Source organism: Pisolithus orientalis (assembly GCF_024613125.1).
Source record: "Pisolithus orientalis strain OTSU chromosome Unknown F5J12scaffold_16, whole genome shotgun sequence".
Taxonomy (NCBI): domain Eukaryota; kingdom Fungi; phylum Basidiomycota; class Agaricomycetes; order Boletales; family Pisolithaceae; genus Pisolithus; species Pisolithus orientalis.
Genome location: NW_026260797.1, coordinates 548,060 through 558,731, shown reverse-complemented (window position 1 = coordinate 558,731; position 10,672 = coordinate 548,060).

The window sequence follows — 10,672 nt, the reverse complement described above, 5'->3', positions numbered from 1 at the left end:
TTACTTCCCTGACATACCGGGCATCCTGCAACGTAGGACTTGATGTCCTTTCCCATGCCTTCCCACCATACCTCCTTTCTCATCTTTGCCATCATTGCCTTCTGTCCTGGGTGACCGGCCGATTCAAGGTCGTGATAGGTTTTCATACAGTGACGACGATTTTCCAGAGGGATGTAGAGATGGGTGGTTCCAAACAGTTGCGTGCCGTCGGGATTTGTGGTGATATTTTCTTTGTGAACTGGCGACTCTTTTCTTGCGCTTTTCTTTACTTCTTCGTACAATTCTGCTGACACCGCGAAGACTCCCTTGGCTCCTTTGACTTTTTCCTCAACTGGGCGAGCCGGAGCGACCTTATTCTCCTTTGACTGTTCCTCTTTTGGGCGAGAATATGGGTGCGTCCTAGTACGAGAGCGTTTTGCATGGGCTGGGAGTCGTCCAATGCATATGCTTCTATTTATTTTTTGTATTTTTATTAGTTTTGTTAATGAAAAGGAGGGAGAAACGAGTCGAATTGCCGTGTCCACCCCCTCGGAAAGCCAAAGGGCCGGAGGGAGGACCGTGGCAACAGGTGCGGGTTCGGTGGACTCGTTTTTCCGTGAGAGAGTATCGGCGGGGACTTGCAAACGACCGGCCTGCCAGGAGAACTTGATTGGATAAGACTGGACAGTCGAGGCCCAACGGGCCTGGCATGGCGTCAGTTGTTGTGGTTCCCGATAGTACTCTAAATTCCTATGGTCCGTGAAGACCACGGTAGGCTCTACCGGGGAGAGCAAGTAAGGGCGGAACGCTTTGAGGGCGCGGATAACAGCCAGCATTTCCAGGTCATATACCTGGTAACGCTGTTCTGCTCCTACCAACGACTGCGAGAGGTAGGAACACGGATGCCATTCGCCATCGACCCCCTTCTGGGCGAGGACCGCCCCGGTGCCTAGTTTTGAGGCATCAGTGAAAAGAGCGAAAGGCTTCGTGAAATCCGGGATAGAGAGGACCGGAGCCGAGCATAACAAAGTTTTAAGCTTGTTGAAGGCTTCGTCCCATTCCGGGGTCCACGTGTAGGAGGCCCCTTTCTTCGTAAGATCATGAAGCGGTCTAGCGATACTTGAGAAGGATGGGATGAACTTGCGATAGAAGTTGCAAAATCCTAAGAAACGTCGAAGCCCTGTCAGACTGTCCGGGGCTTCCCAGGTGCTGATCGCATCAGTCTTCATAGGCGAAGTCTCGATACGACCTTTCCCTATAATCATTCCTAAGAATTCGATCTCCTCGGCTTCGAAGACACATTTGCTAATCTTCAACCGAAGCCCTTCTTTACGGCATATTTCTAGGAACTCATGCATGCGGGTGCGGAGTTCTTCGCGAGTTTTCCCATGGATCGCAACGTCGTCCATGTAACCTACTTGTTTTCCTCGTTGACCTTCAAACGTACGATCCATATATCTTTGGAAGGAAGGTGGTGAGTTGCACTGCCCAAAGAACATTACCGTAGATTCAAAGAGCCCTCGGGGAGTGATGAAGGCTCCTTTCCACTCATCTCCTTCCTTTACGTGGAGGTTGGTGAAGCCCCAACGAATATCGAATTTGGCGTAATACTTTGATTCGACCAGCTCGTCGAACAGAGCTTGTGCGTTTGGCAGCGGGTGGGCATCCTGGATGGTAAAAGAATTGAGGTAACAGTAATCTTGAATCAACCTCTTTTTTCCATCTTTCTTTGCTACGAAGAACACAGGCGCTGCCTGCGGTGAAGTGGAAGGTCGGATCTTTTTGCATTTCAAATTTTCTTCGAGGAATTCGTCTAAAACCTTAAGTTCATCAGGAGACATAGGGTATACCGCTGCCTTTTTGGGTTTGAAGTCGTCCCTGAGTCTTATTTCGTGATCTAACCCAGGACGATGGTGGGGTAGCGGGATATCTTCTTCTGAGAATACTTGCGTGAATTCCCGATATTCCGTTGGGAGTTTCACTTCGTCCTTCGAGGAAGCCAGGGTGGCTTCTAATTCCGTCGACAAGGTGGTTTTGTTAATACGGACCTCCTCGTTGTCTTCTTTAACAGAGCCGTCATCATTGAACTTGACGGCATACCCTTGGTACCAAGGTATCTGGCTGCGAATATACACGTCAGTCGATCTTGTTGGAACATACCCGTCATCCCAGCAAATGATTTTATTATTCTCCCAATCTATTCGTGGCTTGTAAAACCGGAGAAACGGCATTCCTAGTAGGATATGTTCTTTTCCCACTAAGGGCCCGACGTAGCATTTGACGCGGATGGCGCGGTTCTTGATGATCATCTTCAGATTGACTTTTCGTGTAATCCATTCCACGTCCTTTCCGGTAAAGGAAGTAGTCTTGAACCATTCCTTGACGCGGTATGTAGGGATTTTGAGTTTATTGACGATTCGCTCCGAGATGAGCGAGACTTCTGCCCCAGAGTCGAGGCAGACCATTACTCCTGCATTATAGTCTGTGAGCCATCCCCTTCCCATAGGTGATCCAACACGCATTCTCGATTCGTCATCTATGGTGGTAGTACAAACAGCAGACAGAACTGAAGCGGGACCAACAGGAGGAGCGTCCGTAGTCCCTTTCAAAAATCCTTCTCGTCAAGACCATGTGCTTTTAACTCCCCGGCCGTTGCCAGGCGTTCTCCTACGTAGGCGACCCTTTTTCCATCATCGGTAAAAGCAATCCTTACGCCAGGCGAAGTTTTGGTCTTCTGAGAAGTACAATCACGTTTGAAGTGGCCTTTCTTCCCACATTCGAAACATGTGATGTCGTCATTTGATCGGCGTATATATCGCCTTCTTTTATCCACGTCCATTGCATCGGGATCTCGGGGGTTTCCTCGGAAATGAATGTACTTCCGTTCATACCTGGACTCCTTCCCTTCAAGGATATGCTTCGTGGCGATCGCGGTTCTTGCTTCTCCCGTGCACTGTATCCACTCGATGACCGTGGATGGGGCGCGCCCTGAATTGAGAACCCAATCACGATATTCCTTGTTGAGTCCTTTCCCGAAAAAGATACCGGCTTCACGTGATTCTTCTTTTAACTGGGCTTTGTTCACAAGTCTGGTAAACTCGGCAATATACGCCTCTAGTTCGCATTTGCCCTGGCTGATGTCGGAGAGTCGTAAAATCGCGAGAGCGGTTTGATCTCCAGATTCGAAGGTAGCTTTCAGACGTTCAACGAACTTCTGGAATGTGTCAGTGTACCAGATGGTACCGTCGAGTAACTTGTTTTCGTTCTGGTAGTTCTCGGCGAAAGTGACGGCAGCTCCTTTCGTCATGTATGTAAGGGCAAACGAAATCTTGAGGGATTCCGTGTTATAGACATGCTTGTTAAGGTTCAGATAACCTTCGACTTGAGTTACCCAGGTCTGAAGCCCGTTGTGGCTTCCATCGTATTCACTGGGATGCCCGACATTAAACTCCCTACCTCCGTTGGGTGGGCAGACATCATACGAGTCGTCTGGGTCGGCTGAGGCCTTACCCTTACTGGACCCTCCGACGGGGACCTCTGGGGGAATTACCTTTCCAAAGTTCCGGGCATACCAAGCTCGTAGAGCCGAGTCCGTAGGCATTCCTGTTGGGAAGGGATCACTCGACTGTCCATGACCAGCTATCTTGCGCCAGTCTTCGGCCAAAGAGTGCATCTGTCTTTCCAACCTCTCCTTCAGCTCCTCTTCGGAGTATACCTTTGGTGGCATCTCAGGGGCTGATTCTCCGTGTCCAATTGTCATTGATGACATCACGGGCGACGTGCGTGCTTCTGGTTCTTCTTTGAGGACTGATCCGAACGAAGTATCGGACTTCTGATTCTCTAAAACAGGATAAATATGACAACCTAGGATTACTTGCTGTGGCTGACGGCCCAAGTCTTCCTAGTGGGATTGGCGGTAAAGGCAGGTTCCTACCAAGTCCTTGAGGTAAACGTGGAGGGACTGGTGGTCTCGACTTTTGCGGGTTTGACACTTTGACGGATAGTGACAACGAAGGCTGAGGGAGGATTTATTTTCCGAAGAAAACCTGTCAGCTTAAAAGGTGATGCGCGAGTTGACTTTACACGTAGGGAGCAATGAGCGCAACGTGAAAGGACTCTAGGGAGGCGATCTATTAAAGCCTAATGGCTGCCTGTAGAGCGGTGGATTTGATTTAAGGTGGCGGGGTGCTTCTCAATTTTGTTATCGACTTGACGGGGTCGAGTTGAGAGGCGGAGACAAAGGCAAGCTAGTCTTTACACGTAGGGAGACCGACGAGCCTTGTTTAGAGCGAGATTGGTTTGTTGAAGTTCAGTAACCAGGGACGAGTAGACTTTTCACAAAGAGGTCGACGAGTCCCGAACGCTGCGTAGAGTTTTTCGATTTTGTTATGCCTGAGCGCGGTGACTTCTTCAAATGGAATAGGCACGAAGCGCGCGAGGTGGGAGACTACGGGCCGAACTTATCGTAACCCCTATGGCTGAGTTATCGCGATGATCCGACAGAGGTCCTTTCTACTGGCGAGTCCCTAAGGTTGTTCGTGCGGAGAGAGAGAACAAGGATTAAAGCGAAGTAATTAGCTCAGTTGCAAGCTATCGAAAAACTAAGGATACAGAGTACAGTACGAGGATCTTTATACCTCTAAGGACGAGTACCATACCAGTCGCGACACACACGTCGTGATGCGTATCCGCAGTATTCAACGAACTAATCACTGAAATAAATATGAGTCCATCGGAGTCACTGATGGGGGTGGGGACGGGAACGAAGGCTATACCGACTGTGCAATCAATGCACAGTAAGGAGCCAGACTCCGGAACTATAGTACAACATGTGAGCAATTAATACAAGTCATGGGGAGTCACCGGAGCACGAAGGAAACTTCTCTACAGGTACGAGAGCGGTGAATGTCACGGACGGATCACAGATGATGAGTCTCGACAGGTATTGGAAATACCTGGACAACAGGTGATCCGAGTTCACCCTTTAGCATCCGTACCCCTAGAACGACGACGATAACAAAGGACGCGACGAGGCACGTGACACATGTGACTGCGAGAAGTCGAAAAAGGAAAGCGGATCCTAGGAATCGTAACACAACACTCAAAGATGAGTGCTGAGGATTGGGGGTGCTCCTGACAAAGAGGGAGCAAGAATGCAATAGAAAGCAATAGGGTAGACTGCTGTCAGCCTACAGAAGGATGGATGGCAACTTAATTCAATGTCCTGAGCTGCACTGAGCTCAGGGAAGACTTGGAGCAAAGTATATTGATGATAGACAAGGATAAGCAAAGTAGATGATAGTTAGACCTTTAATAAAGTCTCAACTATTGAAGCTGCTGAATGAATTACTGAGTGATGAGAGAATACGAGCAAGAGGGGCTCTCTGACATCTTCTCTTCTGTTTTGCTATCTAAGTACAGTGATTTATATACAGTACAGGGGTGTTGCCTATGGAAAACAAGGTGCAAACACTTGGTAAGTAATTGGTAACTGATGAGTAAGGAATGTAAGTGATGGGTAATCATCTTGGAAAGCATTGGAAAGCATTGGTAAGGATAAGTAAGCAAAAAAGCAAAGAATCAGTAAGCAAGGTCAAAAGATTGGTAAGTATTGGCAATAGGTGAGTCAAAGAGAGTCAGAATGTCAAAGTATGAGTCAAGTAATGTCAGGAACTGGGAAAGAACACTGGAGTCACATTAGGGGGAGGCTGTGCATGTCACACCTCAAAGAGATCACTTCTAGGCCAAGGTGGGATGACAGAGAGGCAGTGCTAATCTAATGCCAATATAATACATCCAAAAGTGGACAGGGTGAGTCAGATGTCAACAGGGGTCAAGCTTTGGGGGTCTGTGGGGTGACAGGAGCATAGGGGATTGCAACTTTCCCCCCCAAACCATCCTCTCAGTGAAGCAAATAAAAACTTCATGAACAAGGCTCTGTTGGAAGAGAGGATGAAGGGGGAGTGTCTTCTGCTGTATCTTGCAACAAGGAGGCAAGATGTGCATCATACTCATCATGGATGTGATCAGGGAGAGTGGAGAACAGTAGATTATACTGTAGCTGTTGCAATCTTGGAAGAATGATGGATGAGACTGGTATGAAGACACTGCAGGGAGCAGGGAGGAAGGATCCATATGCTTCTTGGACTGGAGAGACTGAAACAACCACATAAGACCTTTCCAAGTGAATGACAGACCTGAGGCAACCAAAGAATGTCCTCCTAGAGGTCATACTGGCAAAAAGAACACACTGTCCAAGCTGGATGGGCTGAGAGGGGGCAGACAAGGGTGGGATGTACCAGGATGCTTCAGGATGGAAGCTGGTAGGAACTCCTGGTAGATATATGTAGCCATGGTCCCTAGCAAAGGGGACAAGTGAAATGATTGATGTGGAGGTGACCATATCAGAAGAATTAGTGAAATGAGTGTCTTTTGGAGGGAGTGCTGTAGAATTGTGTGGAGTGCACAAATCCTTTCCAATTTTGGAAGGTAGGATTGTGTGGCTGAGCACTACAAGCAAGTGTGGGAATGGTCTTGGTATAGAAACAGTGGAGATATGTCAAAAACTGGAATGCCATACACAGGCACTTAAGAATTTTAACCAGTGCTTAACTCACTCCCTTTCTTTTTCTTTGGCACTGATGACTCATTCTTGTGCAAGGGATGACTGCTGACATTTCTGGCTGTCCTTCTTCACATGAGGGCTATGGTCTTCATCCCCATTCATCAGCTGTATCCATGTCCACCTCACCAAACACCCTTGGTGTGTGACATTGGGTTGAGGCTGGACTGGAGACCAAAGTGGGTGCAAGGCTGAGGGGTCAGGATCAGGGGGAGGGTTGAAGATGCGGAGGGGTGGACTGATTGGACTTAGCAACTGAGATTGCAGCACTATTCCCTTGCATGGGTCTCAGTCCAAGTCCAAGGTTGAGATGGGATTATCAGAGTAACTTTGTTGATTTCAGGCTGAAGGGTACAGGCCAAGTATTTACAAGTTTATATACTAGAGGCAACTATAGTATGGAGACCAGTAATGCCAGTCTTGCAAAGATTGCTAAGGTGATTGGTAAGACAGGGCAGACCAGGGACAAGACTGGGCAGGATTCAACTGAAGTGACAAGCACTGCAAAGCAGTGTTCACCATGCTAGACTAACTGGAGATATGGGATTGGCAAGGCCAAGGCTGGACTGAATGAACACAAGGCTGAGTCTGGCCAGGGTCAAGACATGACTATGACAGTATCCCCCTCTTAGGGGTCAAACCCATGAGACCCCTGAGAGTGTTAGGCTGAGTCTGCAAACTGGCTGAGTTTGAAAAAGTGATACTTGTGGCCTGCTAAGCCCTTTGTGTCTTTTCTTTACATCTCAATCATCATGTCTGATTCAAGACCAATCATCACCACTGACAACAACAATGAAGGCCAAGTCATTGTTGACTGGGCCCAAGTCCCTGATGATGACATTAGATATGACACCAATGACAAAGAGGAGGTGATGAGAGCCAAGTTGAAGGAAAGGAAGAGGTGAAAGGCAGCTGAACAAGCCCAGCAGGAAGAGCAGGTGTGGCTGGAGGCCAAGAGAGCAGAGAGGGAGCAGATTGAGGCTGAGAGGGCAGAAAGAAAGAGAGTCAACACCAAGCGAGCAGAGATGGAAGCTGAGGAGAAGAGGGCATGTGAAGGGGAGGAGAGGTGGGAGGCTGAGTCCAGCAAGGGTGATGAGGCTGGTGCTGGGGGTGCTAGTGGTGAGGCTGGGGGTGAAGTGAAGAGGGTGGTAATGGACCCTGGGTGAGTATCCTTTCAACCTGGTGTGTGTCTTTCATTTAATCTCCTCTTTAGATGTACTCACTGCTCCTGGGCTAAAGTCATCTGTGAGTTCCTCATAGACAGCAATAAGAAATGGGTTGCCTGCATCCAGTGCAACCTATTGAAGAGCAAGTGCTGGTGGCCAGGAGATGGGAAGGACACTGAGGCTGGTCCCAAGGCCACTGCCAAGGTTGATCAAGGCAAGAAGCAGAAGGCTGACAAAGAGATGCCTGAACCTGGGCTGAGCCAGAAGAAGTGGGTGAAGTTGAGACTGACTGAGGTGCTGGAGATTGACAAGCCCAAGGCCAGTGGGAGCAGGGCTAGGGAGGCTGTGGCAGGGGAATTCTCAGGCTTGGAAGACAAGCTCAAGCAGCTTATTGACATTGCAGGGCTCATTGCCAACAACTTGGTGGGCCTTTTCAAACTCTAAGAGGCCACAGTTGAGAACTCAGGCTGCATTGCTGATATGCTTGAGGCCATAATCAACAAGTCTTATGGCTTTGGGGTGGTGGTCCCCCCCTCAGACTCAGGCTTGTCTGAGCTTGACTTGGATGAGCTGCATGAGGAAGCAGAGTGGCTACAGGCTGAGGGGGAAGATGAGCCCATGGCTGAGGCCAAGTAGTACACTAGCATAGCACCTTTGTTATCCCTATCTGCAAATGTGACATGTCCAGTGTCCAGTGCTATGCAATAAAGTAAGAGAAACAAGAAGGGGAAAACAAGGTAAGTAAGAGATCAAAGGAAAACTAGATACCAATAGGAAACAGAACAGAAACTGAGGCCAGTCAAAGCCAGTCCTCATTGGAAAGGGCTGGGTTTATTGGGGTAGCAGGAATGGAACTCCTGTATGAGTTCAGACACATTGTCTAGCTCAGTGGCAAGTACCCAAGTAGCTTCTTCATCAGTCCCCTTGTAGCTGGTCCAATGGACTAAGTATTGAAGCCAACACTGGTGACACTGGTCAACCTTGGAGTTGAGGATTTCAGCCACCTTGAACTCTAGTTCACTATTGACTTTGACTGGTGGGGGTGGTGGCTGAGTCCAGTTTGGGATGGTATTAGGGATGGCTGTTTGAGTTGGGAAATGTGGAAGACCAGATGGACTGTGCACATTGAGTCTGGCAGGTGCAGTGTGAATGAATGGGTACTGGCCTGAGCTATGACTGGATATGGTCCAAGGTTTTTCTCTGAAAGCTTCTTGGAAGGCTGAGTTGACCAGAAGTATTTGGCTTTGACATATACCTGGTCACTGACCTTGAAGTCTGGGGCCAGCATGCATTTAGCATCAGTCAGGCCTTGGTATCAGCAACTGCCCATAAGACTGGGTACTCAAGGTAAGTGGTGCAAAGGGAGACCACTAGTTGCTCCTGGGTGAAGACTGGTCTCAGGTTCTGTGGGTTTACTCAGGCATAGCCACTATCCCCCTCTTTGGGGTAGATGTCCCATCATCTAGTTAGGGCATTGGGCTTAGCCCTGAGCTTACTGGGCCTGAATATAATGATCATATTGAACTGAGACAGGAATTCTGACCAGTGAGCTTGGTGGTGGGTGAGCACTTTAGAGGTAGAGAAGTACTCTAGGTTCTTGTGGTTGGTAACAACATCAACTGGCGAGGCCAAGCCCTCAAGGTAATGGTGCCAGGTCCAGAATGCTTCAAAGATTGCAAGCAATTCCTTATCATGGGTATCATAGTTCAACTCTGGGGCCATCAGAGTCTGGGAGTAGAAGGTGACTGGATGTATCTGGATGTCACTGCAGGTGATAGAGAGGATGCCAGTGATGGCATAGTCTGATGTGTCAGTTTTGACAGTGATGGGGACCCTGGGGATGAAATGAGTTAAGACTGGCATGGTGGTGAAGGCAGCCTTGAGGTTATTGAATGACTGGGGGCACTCCTCAGAGAAGTTCCAAGGAGCCCCCTTGCAGGTAAGCCAATGTCACACACCAAAGGTGTTTGGTGAGGTGGACATCGATGCAGCTGATGAATGGAGATGAAGACCATAGCCCTCATGTGAAGGACAGCCAGAAATGTCAGCAGTCATCCCTTACACAAGAACAAGTCATCAGTGCCAAAGAAAAAGGAAGGGAGCAAGTTAAGCACCAATGAAAGTTCTTAAGTGCCTGTGTACAGCATTCCAGTTTTTGACATATCTCCACCAAATTTGCAGATACCAACACCATTCCCACACTCACTTGTAGTGCTCAGCCACACAATCCTACCTTCCAAAATTGGAAAGGATTTGTGCACTCCACACATTTCTACAGCACTCCCTCCAAAAGATGCTCATTTTGCTAATTCCTTTGATATGGCCACCTCCACATCAATCATTTCACTTGTCCCCTTTGCTAGGGACCATGGCTATGTATATTTATCAGGAGTTCCTACCAGCTTCTGTCCTGAAGCATCCTGGTACATCCCATCCTCATCTGCCCCCTCTCAGCCCATCCAGCTTGGACAGTGTGTTCTTTTTGTCAGTATGACCTCTATGTTGGAAAATTATTTGGTCCATTGCAATGATGTCAGATTTTTACACAGTGATAATCAGTTCACAATAGATTGCATGTGAGAGTGCAGAGTTGCAATATGCTGGCAATGCCATTGCAATGCCCTTTGCAACAGCAACCACTACTGTCTGCATCTTGCTTTGCTGTCCACTCATTTTTCTTTATTGTATTTACTGTCTTTACTCTCACAGGATGCATTCCCTTTGTTGACCAGTAATATGCCTCCGGAAAAGCACACTACTACCTGCGAATTGTGTGGGAAAACATTCAAGCTGACTGGAATAGGACCTCATCGCAAATTGTGCATCAGGTGGGCTTGCAAAATGAATGAAGTTCACACTCACTTTGACTTGCTTTGTTGAGAAGGTACATAGGAATTTTACCAGT